This window comes from Brachyhypopomus gauderio, chromosome 2 (assembly GCF_052324685.1).
Source record: "Brachyhypopomus gauderio isolate BG-103 chromosome 2, BGAUD_0.2, whole genome shotgun sequence".
Taxonomy (NCBI): Eukaryota; Metazoa; Chordata; class Actinopteri; order Gymnotiformes; family Hypopomidae; genus Brachyhypopomus; species Brachyhypopomus gauderio.
This window is the reverse complement of record NC_135212.1, coordinates 17,486,689-17,506,683: the sequence shown is the minus strand read 5'-3', so window position 1 is coordinate 17,506,683 and position 19,995 is coordinate 17,486,689.

Here is a 19,995-nt window from a genome sequence, read left to right as displayed (position 1 = left end):
TTGATACCATACCCACCTGCTTTTGACTGTTCTTGCTCACCATTAAGGTTCAAATCTCCACAACATTGTCCATGCACCAGCTACAGTTTAACATATTGCAGGTATCAGATCCCTGTAGAAATCTTCCATTTAGACAGTGCACATTTATCAGGTTAAACTGCTAACTCCTTACATTAACCAATGTTAGCATCATTTTAACTGAAGGTAAACCTCTGCCACGGTTGCTCAAGCGGTGGGATTTTTGCATAATTGATCTGGGATTGCAAGTCTCTGGCCTGCAAGATGAATTGCAGTCTCTAAGCTGCTTGTTTTTAACTCATGCTCACCTCTCTAGCAAGACTGAAGTATATTTCACATTATTTTGTTAAGCTCCAGACTTTGTTTCTGTCACTGGTACAAGCTGAAGATGGTAGAGCAAACAGAAAACGCTACAACAGAATTATGTAATGTACTGTAGTGCGTAATTTCTAGAAATTCTCAAATGAAGAGAACAATAACAGGATTTTCCTAAACTATATAAAAAGTAGTTGCTAGTGTCACATCAGGCTCTGGCCCTCATGTCAATTATGTATTTGTTTTTTTGTGTTCCATGTGCTTGTGTTCTTATTTTGGTTGTCATGCCTTCATCATTTATAACTCATCATTGGTTTCATGTGACCCTAGTTTAGATCCTTGTTGGTGTAGTGTTCTCCCTGTGTTTTCAGTCTTCGCTGGTTTTTGTTTTCTATACAGCCCTGTTGTAAATATCCGTGTTCACCTTAGTATTGAGTTTATTCTGTGTGTTCGTTGTTATCATGTCTTATAATTCTCTGCGTGTTGGTTTTGTTTGTGTGTCTGATATTGATGATCTGACCCTGGACCATATTAACTACTCTTCTCTTGGGTTTGCCCTTCAAAAATCTTCAACTCAGCATATGTGTTCGCCTCATTATCGCTCCACACCCTTGTCTTTACATCTAGGGATGCCACAAATTGCATACTTTTTAATTTCCCACTGCTGCAGCTTAACGCATGATGTAATTATCTTGTCCGCCATGTGCAATGTGAGGTGTGTGTTTTTTCCCCTGACACCAGTGGGCCTCAGACCCATTACATTAGGTCCTCATTAGAAACAATTTGCCACAATTTCATCATCACGTCAATGCTAAGGCTAAAACAAGATCCTAATTACCACCCATTAACAATATACACCTAGCTCCCACTTTGTTATAAACATTTATTTATCAGAAGCCTCTTGTCAGCCAGTAGTAAAGAAATAACATAATGTTGTGAACTGAGGAAAAAGATTGTCAAAAAAAAAAAAATATCGAGATAACAAATATCGAGATTTAACAAACTCTCCTTGCATGTTTCTATGAACAGAAACTCCACATTAACAACGAACGATTTGATTTGGTGAGTTTAAAGTATTAGGCTGATGCGAACAAAGAGGTAAGCTAATGACTCCCTGTATAAAACTGTACATAAACGTAATGTGAGGAGCCTGAAAATTAGGGGTGGGCATAGATTAATTTTTTTAATCTAGATTAATCTCACTGAAATCTTGAAATTAATCTAGATTAATCTATATTAAAATGGCTCATGTGCGTGCTACCCAAGTAATGACTAAAAGTCAGTTTTTGAGATAGGGTTTCTTAATACAGGGGGTGCATTAGACCAGGGGCTCATCTCCTGTTTCCAAAATGCATCAATGACTGCTTGAGGAAGCTGTTCTACTTTGATACTTGAAGAAAAAAACATGCTCAATAAAATGTAGGCTACTAATTGGCGAACGTTAATTGTTGAGCGGGGGGGGGGGGGGGGGGGGGGGGGTGGCGAACGCTTATTGTTGTTGAGCGGGGGATTGGGGCTTGTACTTTGCGATCGATCGCCAGTGGAGGGCGACATAGATATGAATCGGAGGTAAATAAACTAGATTTTTTTTCTCGCCGTGTGAAATCGGAAGTGTGGCGTGTGAGCGTGTGAAGACGGTCAAATGCGTGAGACTTGAGAGCCCTGGTGCATACTGTACATTAAAAGGGGTTGATAACATGTTTATTCAGCTAAACATGATATTTGAAATGTAAGCCAACATTTAGTACATTTAACCTCACGGACGTAATTCGGGGGGGACTTTTTCAAAAGCCGGTTTTGGTCCTCTGCAGTTTTAACGGTTAAAAAGAAATATTTAAATAGCGATGCATCTAGCGCTAGGACCATGCAGAAAACGACCGCTCCGAGATCCGCTCCGTTAACACTTCACGTTCCTAAAAATGAATTTTCCATGAAGCAAACCGTGCGACTTCGTGGCTGCATCCATGTAAACACACGAACGATTTGTAATTCATAGGTTTAATTCATTGTAATTCAAACTCGTTCTCGCCCCTACTGTGCAATTTGGTTAGGAATACAGCCGAGCTAAACTATCAAGTTGAAAGTCATCATAGTTTGCTTACCCATTTTGACCCAGTTCCCAACCCAACTTTAAGAATAGATTAACGGCGATAATTTTTATATCGCCCGATAAGAGTATCAAATTAACGAACGCCGTTAACGGCCCACCACTACTGAAAATACTAAGTGGATTCAATGAAATATGTGATCTGAGTTGGCCATGGGAATTCGTGAATGAACTGCTTTAGACAACAGGAAGTTAATGAGTTGCGCACTTAGTAGTCTGTAGTAACCATCAGTTTGCAAACTAACCTACATAACCATTGATACCGTATATGTGCGATGTAAGTCGTTCATTGCTGTAATATAATATATTGAATGTTATTGTATGATGCAAGAAAATATCAATGTTATTGTTAATAAGTTAAGTTTGTTAAGTTAAGATTGTTAAGTTATTGTGTCTGACTTTTTTTGTTTTGATTGTTTTATTTCCTTTACCAGGATCATCATTAGGCTGAGAGAGAGTCAATCCACTACTAAGCAAAATAGTTCATTTTATCAGATTGAATTTATGTATCATGCACTTTGTAAAAGGGGGCTAGCATTGCTATGGGTACCAGCTAACACATCTCCATCTCTGAATCATACCAAAGCATTACAAAATGATTGTTCCACTCAAAAGCCACAAACAGTAAGCTGGGCAATGCAGACAACCACATCTGACTGACTGCACAAATGTTGAACCACGTCCACAGGAGCTAGAGTGCTGGCAGTGATGATGATGATGATGATGATGATGATGATGATCAGGGCTCTCAAGTTTTGGATTCATGTCAGAGTGTGAGAGTTGTTGACGGGGGGTGGCGAACGTTAATTGTTGAGCGGGGGGGGGGGGGGGTGGCGAACGTTGGGGTTTGTATATCGCGATCGATCGCCAGTGGAGGGCGACATAGATATGGATTGGAGGTAAATAAACTAGATTTTTTTTTCTCGCCGTGTGAAATCGGAAGTGTGGCGTGTGAAGACGGTCAAATGCGTGTGTCACACACTCAATGCATGAGACTTGAGAGCCCTGATGATGATGAAGGCCACTGAACTGTCCAGGAGCTTGAGTCTCCGTTTTCTTGGAAAAAGCTCAGTGCATTAGTTAGATGCATTACATAGCTAGAAAAAATTACATTGTTGAAGCTGGTGAAAAATACATTAAATAAACTAGTTCTGTTATCATTATCGCAAACTCTTTAAATACACATACAATGGCAGCACCAGAGGCAGTACCATTTGGACAGGCAACACTGACTAATATACACATAGCAGCAACAGCTCCAGCTAGAGCTGCAAACAGTTCTCTTGCAAGCCTATATATAAACTGTCATCAAGTTCAACAGTAACGCTGCAGCTCACATGTAAACCCCATTAATAAAATGGCATACCAGTTTTAATGAGGTTTATATGTCCCTTGTTTAAATAATAAATTTTAAATAAATTACTTTATTAAGTATATATTTGGAGCATTGGTGTGGTGGTAGAGCAATACACACAACAAAAGCTCTTTGCAGGTGAAAAACACAACGCTGTTGGGTGGTTTTATTATTGAGTATTCAGAAAATCGGGGAATAGCATCACGTATCTGAGGCAGGCGGGAATAGGGGCAGGATCTGGTTCAGGTGAAACAAAAGAAAGAGTGAAACTAGTAGGGCAAGCGATGAAGGGGAGACTCCAGCTATCACACCAGCATCTTATTTACGCCACTATATGATGCCGAGTGCGGACTTGCAGGTACGGTAATCATCTGTTGCTGTCCAGGGTGCTGAACAATTTCACTCTGGACAGCTCCCTCCCTCCCAGGAGGCCTTGCTGTACTTACTGAGTGACAGAGCTGCCTACCACCTCCACAATATTTTCTGTTAATTCTACATTTTCCAATATTTTGGGGGTGAAATTTGTTGTGTTGTTGTAGTTTCCCCTCATGCATCCCTAAGAGTAAACAAAGAGCACCGTGAGTAAAAGACAGTAAGTGCAACAGTGATTAACAAGCTTGTTCTCAGGAAGAAGATCAGTGTCAGGTTTGTGATTTCTGCCAGGGCTGCATACAGGATGAGGGCAGCTGGCTGTGTGCTAGTGCTCCAGCGCTCCCTTATTTCATTTGATCTTCTTCAGTCTCCTCCCTCTCTAATGCACTAATGACTATAAGGATTATTTTAATTTTTTTTACGCACAGTCTAAAGGCTTTCTGCTGCGTGAGCGAGAGAGAGAGAGAGAGAGAGAGAGATTGCTGTATAGACTGCATCAGTAATGGAGAGGAATTCTGTTGGAATGTGAGTGAACAATTTTTGACGTACATACAAGGCTCAGTTACAACCACTGCCTTGTTTTCTCTCCTGCAACAACATGGAACCCTTTCCACTGGCTACCCTAGATCATATTACATTTATTGCGCATAGATTTCAAAGGTAAATTCTGATTAGGATTCTGTGTTTATAAAGTTAGCCTAAACATAACCAAAATTTTTATTGTTCTAAACCACTAAATCCCCTGGATCTCAGGATAAATTGTCACTAACATCAACACACTAACTGCACCATATTTCACCTGTTTCTGAAGTTCTTCCCTCTTGCTTGTCCAGGGCCCTTCATGTAAAAGCTGATAAATATGCCTAGCAGATATTCCATGTTTATAATTACAGCATTTGCTACACCCCTCCTTTACCTCCTCTTCCTCCTCTCCCTCCTCTTCCTCCTCCTCAGCGTTCACCAGCTCCTAGAACACACTTAGGCATCTTTCCTGCCCTGATACACATACCAAAAAAGGTACCAAAAGAAAAAAGGTAGCATCATTTAAAGTATTTTTTTTTTTTTTCCATTTAGATGATCTGAAACTTTTAAATTAGTTCAGGGAAGATAATCGGTACTTTTGTAAGTGATTAATCTCCATTTAAAAGTTTTCAAAGTGATAAATTGAGGCCAGATTTGAAGCTGACACTTTTTTTTACTGTGCACCTGATCCAGCTAATAAAGCTGCTGAACTGGATCAGGTGTATTAGAGCAGAAACAATACAGTAAACGGAGCAGTTGTAGGCATCTCCAGCGTCTCCAGCACTCTGTCCTGCATCTCTTAAATCACTCCGCTTGCACCATATTCACTGCTTCTTATTACAACATAATGAGTGGCACTGTACCAAAAGCTCAATGCTATTAGAAACCTGGTCTAAAAGCTATATATTGCATTAATAATACTATTACTTGCAGATAGTATGTTACTGCACTTCATTGCAGTTGGACGTTTTCATATGCCTCACCGAAGGGCATAGGGGATTAATGAAACACTTTGGCATGCTGGGAGCCCACAGGTTGCCTTGTTTGATGTGTCAGCATTTGTTAGTTTTACATTCCTCCCAAACCACATATGCACAGTTGGCAGGGCCATTTTTCCTTGTTGAGGACACTGGAAAATATCTTCTCTCCACACATCACTTGATACTGTGCCTTGCAAAACTATACAAGCCTTAGTATTCAAGTCATCAGATTAGTCTGGATTGCCAAGCACTGTACATAGAAAATTCCCTCCATTACTTTTATTGCAAACTAATATGCTTGTAAACTTTCAAAGTCAAAATGCATTATTTGGCAACATAACATACGTATGTGATACCTTCAGACTAGTACTCAGGTAAAATCACCTTTAGCTGCTACAGCTTTACATTTTTGGGGGTAATTTTCTTCCAACTTTGCTCCACAATTGGAAGCGATTTTCACCCATTTTTCCCAGAACATTTGCTCTAGGTTGTTCAGGCTGGGTGAATTACATTGAGGGACCACTATTTTCAAGTAGTTCCACAGATTCTTGGTTTCACTGAAGTCTGGAAAATTCACTGTTTCGCTGTTCAATCACTCATGTTGCTTTGGCCTTGTGCTTGGTATCATTGTCTTGCTGAGAGACAAAGTTTCCCCAACCCTGAGTTTTTTGCAGACTGAAGCAGGTTATTTCACACTATCTGCCTCCTTTTGCACCATCTGTCCACCCTTCAGTTTTAACAAGACATAACGTGATGTTGCCACCCCCATACGTTACTGCCGGGATGATGTTTGTTGAAGAATGGCTGGTGATGTTTTTGAGCCACACATAGAGCTTTGAATTTTGGCCAAAAACTTCTATTGTCTCATTTGATCTTAGAATTCATCACACATTTTAGTTGGATCAGTCTGCTGTCTGGCAAACTCCAGCATTGTTCTAATTACATCTTAAATCTTTTTTTCTAAAGGCTTCTTTCTATCCTGCTGCCCATACAGACTGGTTGTATGCAAAGAACATATGAGGTTGAATAGTTATGCCTACAGCATTTTCTACTAGTGGTTTTATCACAGAGTATATCCTCAAATAAAACCAATATCGCTTTTAATTATTTAATTTTGAGGGTCTTTTAAACTGATCAATGCACAAAATATCAAAGTGCCATTTGATATAAATCTGATGATATATAAGCTAATTTCATTTAGATTTGCTAAACTCTCTGGTTACAGTACTAGCTACACCTATGAATGCACCAGATAAGCTGCAAAATCTTTTACAGTCTGCTATAAAAACACATTTTTGACACTGTTGATGTACTCACATGTGATGTGCACCAACTGCTATGCTTGCAGGAACAGTTAATAGCATAAGGTTAAATGGATTCACACATCTGGGTAGTCTGTCAAGGATCATATGAGACTGATGCTTCAGAACATTGATGGAAACATTCAGGTCCAGGGGTTTTAGCTGCTCTGTCAAAGGTCCTGGTTCCTAACATGCTATTTCATGATAATGAAATTAACCACACTAAAATGACTGCTGCACAGTAGAAGTATATAATGTGCATGCCAAAAATGACATCACAGCCACAATATCCTGAGAGCTGTCTTAGAGCCTCTCACTGTGAGAGCTTCTGGAAGCACCCTGGAGCTTGCAAGTGTAATGAAACAACCATCACACCCTGGAAGAACGAATCTGTGTTATTATTACATCTCAGGTGATATAGACGGAATAAACCACTTCTCTTCATGTTCTCCACTTTAACATGCATCGCACAGAATTGAACAGAATGTAATCGCACAGGCTGATTTATGGAATGTTAACACAGAGGATGTCAGCATATTGAAAAACAGCTCTTGATTCTGATGGTTGGATGTAATCACGGTCAAACACTGTGGACAGCAAATTCCAGCAGAAAGAGATCATGTGTTTGGATTACAGTGGTGAGATTGTGTATGTAGTAGAGCGGTCTGCCCTGGTCCCCACATACACCAGCCCTGCCATCTGGACAAGATAACTTCAGTAAAAACAGATGATAATTAGCATTAATTATGTTCATAGCATACGTGTATAAAACGAAATCATTCTTTGGTTGCCTTTTCTTAGTAATTCTAACACCAGAGCAGCAAATAGGTTGGCCTCAGTCTGTTGTTGAAATCATTCATTCATGAAAGATTTGCTGTGATAAATCTTTATCAATGGCTTCCTTGGGAAGAGAGTGATGCCTTTGTGAATAAAGCATTTGGCATTATAATTTCACTGCTATGAATAATTTGAATAATTCTCCATATTAACTTGATTAATTAGATTCCAAAAAGGACCATAATAAATATAAAACTGCTGGACTGCAAATGCAAAATTAGCGAACCCTAATCAACAAACAAACTAATAAATAAATAAATAAATGGAGCTTGTAGTGTTGAATTACCTGCTTAAGCTTGCTGTTTTTCAGTTTCTAAACTGCTCTCTGTTGTAGCCATTAGAAGTGATTTAATCCAAACCTTAGTGTTTGGGGTTATTTTCTTTATGTATGAGATGTAGGTTCTTAGATGATGATATACTCATTTGGGGAACGGGGATAGTAATACAGGCTGTAAATGACAGGTTTTCTTGTTCCATCCCTCAGCTGACTACCTTTCAACTGCCAGAATGGCACATAAACTATGATGCCCCCCGAGCAATGATGCTAAATAGCTCCTTTAACGATGCACAGACGCTTGATTCATGGAAATGTGATTTGGGAGACCGGTGACTAAGCATTTTTAAATGTGATCTATGGCAAAGGAGAAACTAAAGCCTTGTATGTGTTTCCTTGCAGGCAGCGTGTTTCCTCCACAACTTTCACCAAAGTTGTTTGCTCTACTTTTTGACAAGAAACTGATATCTGTGACAGAGGACTGACTAAAGGGGTTTGGACAGAAAACATGTTCTGTGGTGTCATTGTTGGGAAATAAGCGTTTGTCTCCAGAGTTTCATATTCTGCTCTTATGAGCGAACCGCTGCTTTTTTCCCAGTTTGTTGTTTTGTCATTAAAAAGGGTAAAAGGCATTTCTCATTTTCAGTGGCGACTGGGTACTGGTTTAAATTGGACTCCCGAAGAGTGTGAATCGTTTACTGTGAAAGATATGCATGATATTAAAAAAGTGAAAGGTCTCACTCTGTTGACGTGGGAATAGAGGAAATGTGCAATACGCAGTACAACGGTCTCCAGCGCCGGTTAAAAATATAAACACTGAGCGGTTTGCTGGAATGAGTGTTTGAATTAGCACTCAGGGAAACTCAGGCAAAACCGAACCTAACATATAGTCATTAGTGGAATTAGCTCAAACACCTATTTGATTCTATGTAGTCTGCAAGGCCAAGTTTCCATTAGCAGCCCATTACCAGATATAAAAGTTAGATAGTTCCCAGCACAGGATCAGGAGCAGGACTTGAGTGCTAGTGATGATCAAGGTACCATATGCAGCAGGTGCTATAAGCAATACAACAATACATCTTTCCCAACCTAGTTATCATTTCAAAGACCATTTTACACTTCTAGATTGTTAAATCCTTTTTCCAGAAGCACGTCTCATTCTCCAGCCCCCTCTAGCAATCAGCCTCACCTGTATTCTAACCACTGGCCACACCTGTATACTAACCACAGGCCACACCTGTACACTAACCACTGGTCTCACCTGTATACTAACCACTGGCCACACCCTTCCTTCATGTTTACACTTTGGTTTACCACTTGTTTGTTTTTGTTTTCTTTTGTTGTTTCTTTATGTATCTATTGTGCCTGGTTGCCCTGGTTTGAAATGTCTGTGTTAACAAATTGGTTTTGTTGTACATTACTCTGCGTCCTCTGTCTGACTACACTGTTACTTGAGCCCTATAACATTTTTGTATTGTTTTACTACACACTGTATTTACTTGAGCCCTATAACATTTATGTATTGTTTTACTGCCTTCATTTAATAGAAAATTCCATTCATTTCCATTCATCCAGTAGCCAATTGCATCATTCACATATGGTCAAAGTAAGCTTTTGCAATGGTGTGATGTCAGGTGCATGCATCCAGATGCTTCTTCCTACTGCAGCCAGCAGGGGGTGCTGTTTGAGAGGCACTCCCAGTGTTCACAGTGTGATTGTCAGGCCAAATTTATGCATCATTTTGCAGCCTAAGCACAGCGGAAAGGCGACGACAGTGCTGATCCAATATCTCTCTGCTTCCACGGAGGCACCCCACACCCAACTCTCCAACCCCACAGCATGGCACTAATGACAACACTAACCTTCCAGTCAAATCCAGACATTTTACTCAAGGATTCATCCACCAATGTGTGAGTTTCAACGTGCAGTTCCGCACCTGCCCTCTGTCTCGATCGCCAAACACAGTTGAAGAGGAACAGCATGGACGTTTCCAGGTTGCAGATCAGGTGGAGGACAGGTGGAGGACAGGTGGAGATCAGGTGGAGATCAGGTAGAGGACAGGTGGAGATCAGGTAGAGGACAAGTGGAAATCAGGTGGAGATCAGGTGGAGATCAGGTGGAGATCAGGTAGAGGACAGGTGGAGATCAGGTGGAGAACAGGTGGAGGACAAGTGGAGGACAAGTGGAAATCAGGTGGAAGACAGGTGGAGATCAGGTGAAGATCAGGTGGAGATCAGGTGGAGGACAGGTGGAGATCAGGTGGAGAACAGGTGAAGATCAAGTGGAGGACAAGTGGAAATCAGGTGGAAGACAGGTGGAGATCAGGTGAAGATCAGGTGGAGATCAGGTGGAGATCAGGTGAAGATCAGGTGGAGATCAGGTGGAGGACAGGTGGAGGACAGGTGGAGAACAGATGAAGATCAGGTGGAGGACAGGTGGAGATCAGGTGGAGGACAGGTGGAGATCAGGTGGAGATCAGGTGGAGGACAGGTGGAGATCAGGTGGAGGACAGGTGGAGATCAGGTGGAGATCAGGTGGAGGACAGGTGGAGATCAGGTGGCTGTGAAAGGACGAAGGTCCAAGCTAGAGGAGTGTGATGCTGTAATGAAAAGCTTCTCAGACTCAGATTATAAAACCACAGCAGCACGTTTATATGTGAAGGCTCTGGGTTGGCTTTACTTCAGCCAGTTCCAAAGATCTCATAGTGGGACGCGGATGCTCAGAAGTAGACCGATGACATGCACATGACTGGTTCGCATTTATGTCCACCACTACCATCCTTCTGTCTTTCGAACGCTATTGCGGCATCGAACAAACGTTTTTTGCTCTGTAAGCACATTATGGTAAATCGTTAACAAGCTGCTGTTTTAGAACCTGACAGCACACGGTTGAGGCTTAGGACGACTGCGAGCTATTACTGAAGATTTAGTAAGCATCTAAATTACAGTCTGTTTCATCTCTACAACAGCCAGACAATCGACACAGAGTAAGACCAGAAGCTTTGTTTCCTAAATGAAAAGAGAAACTGTCCATCTATAATATGAATCTCAAATGATCAGTCACTGATCTCAGCTTGATTACATTCTGATAGGGTACTAAGACATTCAGGAAAGTATGAAAAACCAGTGGAGGTTTGTGAAATAAAAGGTTTGTGAGGTTTAATTTTTTTTTCTCAAAGTGACTTAACCTATTTGGCTGGTCCTGGAAAACGGGCAGCAGAATCTAATCTTGTTCATCTTTCCTGGTCATTGGAATGAGTGTAATACAAACAGGGCCTCGGGAAAATCTGTCAGATGTTGTAATCTAGTTTGGCTTTGGCTCGTGTTAGATACAAAGGTTTAAGGTTTGGCTTTAACGAGAGACAGAGAGGCCAAAAGTGTGAGATGTTCTTCACATATAGTGTGTGCACATATTATGCTGCAAGCTAAGTGTCTCCGCATTTATTTTTTCAGTGTCTCCTTGTTTCTGAGGGGCCTCAGAATTTTTATTTATCTTTTGCATAATGAGTAAAACTAAGCGGGAAGATGGTGGGTGAATAATTTTTTTTAAAGAAATGAGCAATTGATTAGACATAAAGCATCTTCGATCCAGTACATATTTAAGTTGCTATGAAAATCGATGCGTGGCTGTAACCCTGGAGAGCTGTATGCTTTTCATGCTCAATCACAAGCACTGAGCAAGCACATTTTAGATGAGGGATTCATGTGAGAATAATGGAGTGCAAGGGCATAAATATGCATGAATGTGTAAATCAGCATGTAATGAATATGCACGGTGGACTAATTGTAAATAAAACTGGGCCGAATGTGCGTCATGTCCAGCTGAGCTCCTTCAAAAACAAACAAGATAACAAACGTTCAGATTCATGTGTTTGTGCTTCATGGGGAACACTGAGTTTACACACTGAATCTCTACCAAAAGAGAACTATTTGAATAAGAAAGCACCATTACACACCACATGGCCTGTGGACTCTCATTACCTTTCATATTGTCTGCCTGGACCAGACTAGTGGTCACAAGCAGCATATTAGACAGACTTATTTAATTCATCAGGTTGAAGAAGAAGAACTGACACACCAAATGAACCAGTAAGAAGTGGAGGAAGACATTTTGAAGACTTCTACGGTCTTCATAAATCGGTCTGCATGACAGCATAAAAACTGTATCCTGTACTGCTAGAGACGTGTCTATGCGTGTCTAGATATAACATGCATCATGTCAGCCAGGTGTTTAGAGCAAACGGAACATGCGATCAGCTCTAACATGGTGGGAGGAACCAGTGTAACTAAACCACTACGCCTGGGATAAACAAGCACTCATTTGAAGGGTTACATGTCCATCATTTTGTGGCAGCTTATAAAAGACACGCATATTTTTCACCTCTAGTGTTAGGAGGGCCCCAGGACAGCTGTAGGAGCCTGGTCTCATATTGGCTCAGGCCCCTTGGCTGGAAAAACGCTCATAAACAACTCATGGCTAAATTGATGTCTGACAGGTTAAGTTATGGAAGCATGGTGTGCCGTTTCTCTCGGTCAAACTCGTGTGGCAGAGAGGCATGACGCCGTCGATCATGCCGGCTGAGGGGCAGTCTGTGCAGGCATAAAGAGAAGTTGGATTAATGGCCTTCGTCAGAACGAACAAACAAACATTAGATTAACATTCTTTGTAGGCTATCAGGACTGGAGTTGTGGCCATACTGTGCCATTAACTGCCCCGGTGCAACAGAAGGCACAGACAGAATTCTTTAATTTCGAAGAAACTTTTTTAACCTCTTCATTGAGGCCTGGAAGCGATCTGGGTGTCCACAATGGATGGTCCCAGTTCCAGAGGACTGGAGTCACAGTTTAAAATGGCTCCAGCCTCAGGCCTGTGTGGATTCAGTGGCCTGTTTGCAGGTGTGGTATTTATGAACGGGCTGGCGGTCCTGAGCAGAGGGACCCACTCTTTGTCGCCAGTTTAACTGCCATCCTCTCTTAATTGAATTCAGTCCCTCACAGCCTCACCTGCTGGACTGGAGCTCCCCGTGGAGAGAGAGAAGGAGGCTTCGCTGGCTGTAGAATCACCTGCTCTGTCTTAAGTGAGCTGGAATGGGTCTCGCAGAAATTGCCTCACATACACCTTAACAGGTTCAATTGTAAGGAAGGAAAAATATACTAGGGTACTGCCTGTGCTCTCAAATATCGTTTTGGTTCAGAGCGGTGTAGTATGTAGTTCCCTAGGCTATAGTATCTCCTCAAAGTGATATAATGTGTGTAGTATGCAAACCTAGGGCACCTCAAAAGCATTAGTGTGAAGATGGTATTGTGAAGTGCATTACACTAGGACTACATCTAAGTGAGATATTTTAGTGTGTAGAGCTGAACACTAAGGCTTCCTCTAAGAATAGGGCAGTGTCTAGTGCACTAAGCAAGGTCATCGTTTCATAGTGTGCACTGCAGAATGTTAAGGCCACATGTGCAGTGTGTAGGGTATAGTGCCTAAACCTAGGGTTTCTCCTCCATGGCACCAGTAGGATCTCCACTATAAGATGAGAGTTGTCGTAGTTGTTTCCAGTGATTTCACCTCGTCCTTACTAGATCTCTAAATGCTTTCTGAGCCTCATGCTGATGACAAGCAAAAACAATGTTTCACTTTGCAGAACCACCGATTCCACCAGACAGGGAAAAAAATGTCTTGAATCACTGTCAGCCCAGCCCACTGTCACAGTTTGTGTTAGCACAGTGTAACCCACAGCTTGTGTCAATCCAATGTAACCCACAGATTAGGTCAGCCCAATATAATCTACAGGTTGTGTCAGTTTAATGTAACCCACATATTGGGTCATCCCAATGTAATCCACAGCATGTGTCAGACCAGTGTAATCCACAGATTGTGTAAGCCGAAGGTAACTCACAGTATTGATAGCCCAAGGTAACCCAACAGATTATGTCCTATCAGTGTAATCCACAGATCGTGTCACCTCAGTGTAACTCACAGATTGTGTCAACCCAAAGTAACCCATAGATTGTGTTAGCCCAATATAACCCACAGAATGTGTTTTTTAAGATCAGTTTTTTCCACCTTCCTGAAGTACAAAGACAATGATATGGGACACCGATGCTCAAGGCACTGTGGCATTTGGAACAAATGAATTTTGGACAGGAAAGCTTTGCGGCCACTCAGTGCACTTTAATGGACTACAGATTTATCTAATTAAAGTATCAAAAGGTAATTGGAATATGGGGTGACAGGGATTCAAAAAGACTACAATGCATGGGTCTCTGGGTATAATTAGCTCGGGCGATTTTTGAATAGCGTGTATTCAACCTCTTTAAGTCATGCAAGGGATGTAATACCCATTCTGGCTTTCCCCTCCACTCTCTAACTGCAACACAATTGTCTTTTTCATTTACTCTTTAAAAACGGGAGGGAGGATCGAGCCAGCTTGACACAGGCTGGGTTAGTTCAATAGCTGCAATTCCATCACCTTTCTTCTGTCATGAGAACATCCTGAATTTACATTCCAAAGGAAGAAAAACCCTTTGATTTGCTGAGTGAATGTGCATTCAAACTGGGAAATGCCCTTTACATATTAATTCGGCACGGGCGTGTCGCTCACTACTCCATCCTCTCTGGTACCAGCTACGCCTGCTACATCCTGATGGAGTTATGCGGGAAGGAAATGAACAGGGCAGCAGGCCTGCTGTTGGTCATTAAGGATTTTTTTGGACATTGGTGAACTATCACTCTGTAGTGCTACAGTGTATGCAACGGATTTCAACAAGTGCAATGAATCTTACAGCGTAGAATCTTCTGGAACATTCTGAGGTATCTGAGAATTTCAATAGGTATGCTGATAATCTTTAAACTCTCTTTGAAGCTTCTTTCAACAGGTGCATTGATCATCTATAGTGCTCTTCCCATTTCAACATGTGGTGTTCATCGATAGTGCTGGAAGTCTGGACTGGGCCTGAAAGAGGAGGAGGTGAAGGTGACCTAGTGGCAGAACTGTTAGCATGAACCCCCCAGCACCAAGGCCCCACCTCACCATTCCCACATAGAGGATCTCCCACAGCGGCACACGCACACAGAGCCAAGGGGAGAACAAAGGGAAGGCAGTGTGGATCAGTGAGAGAGAGAGAGAGAGAGAGAGAGAGAGAGAGAGAGAGAGAGTGGAGAAAAGACGATGGAGAGAAGAAGAGTAGATTGTGGAGGAGAGCAAGAGAGACGGATAGAGAGGTAAGAAGTGAGTAAGAGGGAGAGAGGGCGAGTTGGGAGTAGACCCCCAGTGGGAGAGGGGAGCACTGTGTAATGTCTGAACGCTGTCGTCAGTAATGAGTGAAAGTGTGTTGTGACAGCTGCAGAGCTGATGATAAGACACTGAGGGGAAGGGAGAACACGACAGAGGACGTACGCCAGGGGGGAACGCGGCACCCGCACCACTGAGACGGCGAGGAGCGGGAGTGGTATGTAGAGAGAACAAGGAATGATAAAGTTTGAGAGAGAGAGAGAGAGAGAGAGATGAGGCTACATTGGATTATCTGACTGGAGAAAATTGGCCCTTCTCCACACTGCCGTTGCTCTTCATCTGAAACTCTTCGGCAGCTTCTGAGCTGTCATGGAATATTCTGGCATGAGGACCTGAGATTTCTTTCTCATAAGAATGATCACAACTGTGTCAGGACAGCCATTTGTACTAATATGACTAAGAATCAACTACAAAAGAAATATTGTTCTGCTAAATGAGTCAAAATGCAATCTAATCTAGTTCACATGTAAATGTATTAAATGATATTGGCAGTCAGCTTTGGAACACAGAGACATGTAAACCTTAGATAAAGAAAGAAAGCTGGAAATACAACCCACATCCCTGTAGCCGTGAGAAGCTCTGGAGACACTACCCGTGAGAAGTCCTGCTCCGGAGACGCTACCTGTGAGAAGTCCTGCTCCGGAGACACTACCCGTGAGAAGTCCTGCTCCAGAGACGCTACCTGTGAGAAGTCCTGCTCCTGAGACACTACCCGTGAGAAGTCTTGCTTCGGAGACACTACCCGTGAGAAGTCCTGCTCCGGAGACGCTACCTGTGAGAAGTCCTGCTCCGGAGACACTAAGCGTGAGAAGTCCTGCTTTGGAGACACTACCCGTGAGAAGTCCTGCTTCGGAGACACTATCTGTGAGAAGTCCTGCTTCGGAGACACTACCCGTGAGAAGTCCTGCTCCTGAGACACTACCCGTGAGAAGTCTTGCTTCGGAGACACTACCCGTGAGAAATCCTGCTTCGGAGACACTACCCGGGAGAAGTCCTGCTCCTGAGACACTACCCGTGAGAAGTCCTGCTTTGGAGACACTACCCGTGAGAAGCCCTGCTCCGGAGACACTACCCGTGAGAAGCTCCGGAGACACTACCCGTAAGAAGCTCCGGAGACACTACACGTGAGAAGCTCCGGAGACACTACCCATGGCAAAACCTTCAACGTTGTTGTTATGATGGTTTATGCCATGCTCTCCACACATCCGTGTTCTGCTGTAGCCTATAGTTTTTATTGTATATTGTATAGTTATTGGAAAATGCCTTAGATAATTCACCAGCTGAGTCATCTTACCATTTGATCAGGACTTGAGAGGGAGGGAGGACTTTAATCCCGAGCACACAGAATTCCACAGGAACAAAGACAGGCGGCATGCAAGGAGAAGTGAATCAATGGGGAGAGACTGAGGAGAGACACATAACCAAAGGAATAGGTGGATGAAAGAAAAAGTGCTAAAGTGCCCTGGAGCACCTGCGATTAATACGATAAATCTTGTGCGGCTTGACATATGTCCCGGCAGGGCCACCGTAGCTGAGCTGTACGACCATCTCAGCAAGATATACCAAGCTCAAATCACAGGAGCCAAATCACGAGGTGAGGGAGAGCTAGACTGGCAGGCAGGGGGAGATATAGATGGAATAACATTGTCTCCTACAACAGAGAACGGAGGCGCAGGGCGGCAAGATGCCGTACTTCAGAATGCGTGTAGGAGAGGAGGTGATGAGGGGGGGTGGGGGGGGGGGGTGGACTCAGAGTCAGTCACGCCTCTCTATCTGGGTCATTTGTGTGAACAACATGTCTGTAAACTGTAAGCTATAATTAACAGGTGAAACCTTTTTTCTCGACAACTCAACTATTTTTTTGCATCTTTGAGCTCCGGTTAAGCACCACGCTGCTGTAATTCCGAAACGTAATTAATGGGAAAGCAGCAAGGTTAGGAACATGTCCTGACCCCCTACACCCCCTACCAGGAACAGTTCACAGGCTGGCTTGTTAGCGAATGCGCATGTCGGTACCCCTGCGTTTGAGGAAACTCAGGGTTAGACCTGCGGGATTCCTAGTAATTTCTAGCAGCAGCGAGATGGATGTAGCATCAAGCTGGCTTTTAAGGACTGATGGGGACTGTGATGCTTAGAGAGGTGAAGGGTGTAATTAGACTGAACTGCCCTATTCTAAAAATGCAGCGTTATAGTGGGTAATGGTGGAGTGACACAAACACACATTTGGAAACTGCTTGATACGCTGATCTTCTCTTTTTCCTTCTGTGAGGTAGTCAGTCAATTATTCAGTCAAATAGCAAATTAGCATGGAACAGAGGCTTTGGTTTCATAGACGGTTGTGGTTCCAGTGCATCTTCACTAATCCCTCATTAGGCTGCCTAACTTTTATCATCCACCCTCCCTAATTACTTTCAGATTATGTAATTACTAGGAGTCCATTAATTAAAACCCAGAACACTATAATGAAGGACCCCATGTAAAAATAATTGATTGATTAAGGGTGCTTGAAGGTGCAAGCCTCAGACGCCGCCACCCCCCCCCCCCCCCCAGGCACAACACCTCACAAGAGAATCTATAATATGCAAGAAAAAACCTTAGAGTAAAATTTGACATACCAATTATGTTGTACTATTCTGTGCGAGTCACACACAGGTGTTGTGTCTGAACCTTGAATTGTTGAACCTTCATGTTTAAAGGCCTGGTAAGTGAAAAAGTAATAAAACCACAACAAAATTGATTTTTTTTTAACCAACGCAAAACCTTCTGACTGGTAAGTCCTGTGATTGTCGTACTGCACACTGCATGAACATCGGATATTTGAGCATCAAATCAAGGTGGTGCTCTCACAGACGAAAGAAAAGCCCAAAGAGAATGCACTTCTTGACAAAAGTAGCATCTGTCTCTGTGAACCCTTGCACAATAAAAAAAATAAATAATAGATTTTCACATTAGTGTCAGGCAGTGAGGAATTAAGAGTATGTTTATGTCAGCTGTGTCCAATTAAACATGCTACATATTAAATTATTTAAAATGTAGATGGTACATTGCACATTTTTAACATGTTGATGTTATTATGTTTTAAAACTACTACCTTGAACCTTTAACAGAACTGATGTACTCTGTTCAAACTTCATTATGGGTCTAGCCACCATCAGGGAGGCACTGTCTGGCTCTTTCAATACATCACAGATCCGCAGAGCTCAACATGACCACAGGCAGCGGCGGCCACGCCGAGAGCTTGTCCGCATTTTGAAAGACATACGCATGAGCAGAGCCAACAGACACTTAATGTCTTGTGTAACAGTGTGTAATTAAGGGGAAGAAAGACAAGCACGGTGTGCTACAGCTCTACCCCCAGGACCCTGTTTCTCCACGCAGCTGAATTCAAATTGGACTTCGGTCTTTGTAAGTTTGAAAGAGGGCTCAGGGCGAAGCACTCTGCAGGCCCAGTAGATTTATTCCCAGCTTACAGAGACACTGCAGCCCAGACCTGAAAGTGTGGGCATGAGTTCTACTATGGAAGCTTGCTGTGTACATGTCCGTATCAATGGGTGCTTGTTTCTTGAGGCTAGCACATGTACGATGGATCTGTGCGCACACACACACACACACACACCCACACACACACGCAAACACACACACACACACACACACACACACACACACAGGATCTCCCCCATCAAAGCGGTTGTTCTGCACCTCTGCACACACCACAAGTGGTGCCCATCAGAAGTCGATCAATTATTCAGTGATGCAAGCAAGCAGTACAATAAAAGTGGAATCTTCTCTGCAGCTTGTGTTGGAGAAGAGTGGACGTCAGGTGGTGCAGGTGGAGCAGGTGGAGTGTCCTCCATGTCCAGCTGTGGATGATCCCAGGCCACTTATTTGGATCCACACTGCCCTCCGCAGGTCAGCTGACAGAATGGCATGGACCACTGACAGTAAGACAAGGAGGAGGGAATAAAACAAGGTTAAAGTCCTCAGTCAGCAGATACAGTCTCTGCAACTCTGCCCTCCCTGCACAGCTTAGAAACATCACAGGCAGGACAGCCAATTGTTCAGGAGTGCTCAGCATAACGAGGAACAGAAACCCGATCGCAATGACATATTGATCTCTCCACTGATATCATACGGGCGCTCTGTGGAGTGGCAGTCTTGCAATCAAACCACAGCGTATTTGGGATGGGAGGAGGGATCTGTCTTCAGATTTCTCCCTATCTGTCCCCACTTTAAATTCATAATTCTGCCCTGTCAACACAACATCTGCCACTCAAGGAAGGAAAGGGCCATCATGGCCGTCCTCTGGGGCCCATGTAGCCAATCACTGCGTTTGATCGAAAGGTTGCTCAGGCAACGTCAGGCGGTGACATAACACACAGAGAGGACAACGTCCCCCTTCTGACGCACACGTTGAAATGATTGGCCAGTATCACGGTAATTGACAGGGCAGAGTTTGCCACCCCTCCCTCCATGAGAGCACAGCCAATTCTTGCTGTCTCATGCTCCCACCCACGGCTGTCTGTGGCATCATGGGGGATCGAACACACAATCTCCCAATGATAGGGCAAACACTTTTCTGCTTAACCACCCAGGTGCCTTGATTGAGCACATTTGACGTGGGGAGTGA